Here is a 3,353-nt window from a genome sequence, read left to right on the forward strand (position 1 = left end):
TAAGTCCTAGGTATGCAGAACCTTTAATAAAGTTCACCTATTTTTTTACGGTGCTTTCAAAAATGCAGTAAAATACACGGTGTTCCATTTAAAAAAATATAACTTTGATATGGTACGCTTTTCCTGGACACCCTGTATATCTCAAAATATTTTTAAAATGTAGCCGTAATCAACGTACACATACCCACCTAAACAGGTTTCTGTAACATTTGCCGTTTGGTCACTAGCGACCGAGGCGTTACTGGAGGCCCACCCTGTATACGTTTAGTTTGGATAACAATGCATGGTTAGCTAAGTGACGTCATTCAAATCCAATATGGCGGACTCCCAAAGATGGCGTACCAGTTATTTTTTATGTACCCCCATAATATGGGTATCAAATGAAAGGGTTTGCTGAGAAGAATACGAAAATAAAATGACTAGCTTGTTTAAAAATATGTTTTTTTTTTCAAATTATTTAAACTGTACTTAAACTTATTTATTTAAAGCTGTCGTTCAATCACATTTATATCGATTTTTTAAATACTTTTGACAAAGTTATGCATCTATTTACGGAGTCTCCGACCTCTCGCCCTTCCCAAAGTACATCATACCTGTTCATTCCTTTAAATTTTTTTTAATTTGCGTTATTATAAAAAGTGTGACGCCCTTTTACCATTAATTTTAGTTACCCTATCTTTTCTAGCCAACGAATACTTCCATTCGGTTAAATTGAAGATAAAAACGTATATTTTTTAAAATGTGGGAATATAATCAAAAGGGAGGCACACTTTTTCACGACATTCTTATCACTATAAGAGATAATGCGATTCCCCTTCATTTTTTTTAAGTATCCATCTAGTGATTTGCAGACAACTGACAGTCGGGTAAATCTTTTCCTTAGAGACGCAATTATTTAGAGAGTGTGGTCATGTATCCGAGGTGCCCGTGAGAATGCGTAATTAAATATAAAAAAAGATTAACCATTCGGATGAAAACCCAACCGAAAAGAAAAAAATTATAATTGCCATTCGCAATCCCAGTTCAAGGTTAATCCGAAAAGCACACAAATTACATAAGGAAGTTATAAAAAGTTATGATATTGTCCGGAGATTGACAGTATAAAAGCTGGTTTATTTAACATCTGCAAATACTGCCTACCTACAATGTAAACAATGCAAATTATAATTATTTATTGGTGTCTAATATTTTATTAATGAGGGCATACCGATGCACATAAGAGATAGACTTTGAGTAGGTATGGCGACGGTTCAGCCTGGGAAAATTTCGGGGACCGTGGGAAAGTCGGTGTCCTNGGGGGTGATCAAATGCCAACCGGTGTCAATCTCTCACATTGACCCAAGCCAACATTCTTCCACCCTACCATACCTGCACAGAGGGCGCCAATCCTCCGTACAAGTATAGATAATCTACGGTCACCGGCCGCGGGATTCGAAACCCGGGCAGTTCGACACATCGATTTAAGTACTGACGCCTTAAACCGTGCGGCTATCGACCGAAAACTAGGCAGATTTGTACAATAAAATGTATGCAGTTACGACGGCTTTAGATCGTGACACTTTATTAAGAGCCTGTAATGTCAAACTAACAAGAAGACTAACATTGTATATTAATGCTGAAGTCGTAATTTTGAACATTTATTATAATATTTGTTTTCACTTACTTCAGTAACTACATCTATAAGTATCTCAGTTATTATTTTAAATACTTTCTGTTACTTTTTCTGTAGTTAATAATTTTTTTGTTATATTATTTATTATTTGCTTGTTAGTATGTGGTGTGAATGAAGTCATTATAACAATATTTTAAAAGTATATTTTGTCTCAGTATGATTTAAATAAAATAATAGATTTATTTGTTACATCGTACATTGCATATTCAAGCCGATATGTCTCGAAAACAAGAAAATATTGGGAAAAACTTTACAAAAATTACTTAAAACCCTTGACTATATACACTCAGACGTATCAAGCTAATAGGAGAACTTGTTGCCCGGTTTGGGAAACCAACTCTCGCCCGATGGGAAACGAACTCAAAAATGAGATGTGCGCTTTTACCTTTCGGTAATAGATGGCGCAATTTTAAGTGCCGATAGTGTTCAATTTGCATAGCCAAATTTGATATAGGATCTAAGCTCCACCCATTAAAGATGATTGGTTCTTGTATATTATATATTAATTATAGTTTAAGAAAGGAATTTACAACCCTTAATAATAAAATAATAATCAATAATCAGTAGTCTATTCTTGTGAATAGTGTGGTAGTGTGTTATTTATTTGGAATATTTATCTTATTATTATTTTATAAAGACTTGAACATTAGTGTATATAGGCAGGGAGGAAATAAGTGTGAATACCTGAATTGTAATAAAACTAGGAGAACCAGCGCAGAAATAACTTTTTCGTTTTCCACTTGACGAAAATCGACTATAACAATGGATTTTGAATTCTGGTAAGTAGTTAGGTACTTAAATATAAATTATAATATCTAATTATTTGTATATAGTTGGGGCACGAATTGAATGGTCTTGCGTCACGGGTGACGTAACGCAGATGTTTTTATTAACCTTTTTTGTAATTTAATGTAATTTATACCTAGGGTAGACATTTCGTATACCTAATATAGGTAACTACCTATACCTAGTTTTATTATTCTTAGTTGTCAACATAATTTTCAACAGTTTGTCGAGATAAAGACAATACAATTTTTACATTTTTGTACTGTAATTTAGTGTAAATACTTAGTTTTATTATTCTCAGTTGTAGTTTCTTAAATATTTTGAATGAATTATTCATTTGTTCTGTAAAATCTTGCCGCAACTATAATACATACTGTGATAAATTTTAAAATAGGTATCTACATAAGTATTTTCAAAATATTAAAGTTGTATGTAAGTAAGTATTTAAAATAACTCAAAAAATACATAACGCAATAGTAATATTACTAAATAAATATCTATTTCCATTCAATCGCACTGAGAAATTTTTTTCATAGCCACAGCCAAAAAATTTGGCAAAATAGGCGCCAGCAAAGTTGTTTACTATTATAGGGAACTCACTTTATTATTCTAACCTTAGTTGTAGTAGCAGAATTACTTAATAAAAACCTCTTTACTATTATACTTCTGTAACTTTACTCTCACAGGAAAGTACTTTCTTGTGGCTGTAAAGAGCTTATAGCTATATCAGCAGAATACCATACTACTGCAAAATAAAACTATTTCATTTCTAGAACTTAATTTACTGTTGTAGGAACATACTTTAACACGAAAGTTCTTGCCAGTAGAAAGTAAAATATTTTACTAGTATAGCAACAGCTTCTTTTAGTAGGTGGAAGTAGCACTTTCCTGTTAC

This window comes from Anoplophora glabripennis, unplaced genomic scaffold, assembly GCF_000390285.2.
Source record: "Anoplophora glabripennis isolate ALB-LARVAE unplaced genomic scaffold, Agla_2.0 scaffold20, whole genome shotgun sequence".
NCBI lineage: Eukaryota > Metazoa > Arthropoda > Insecta > Coleoptera > Cerambycidae > Anoplophora > Anoplophora glabripennis.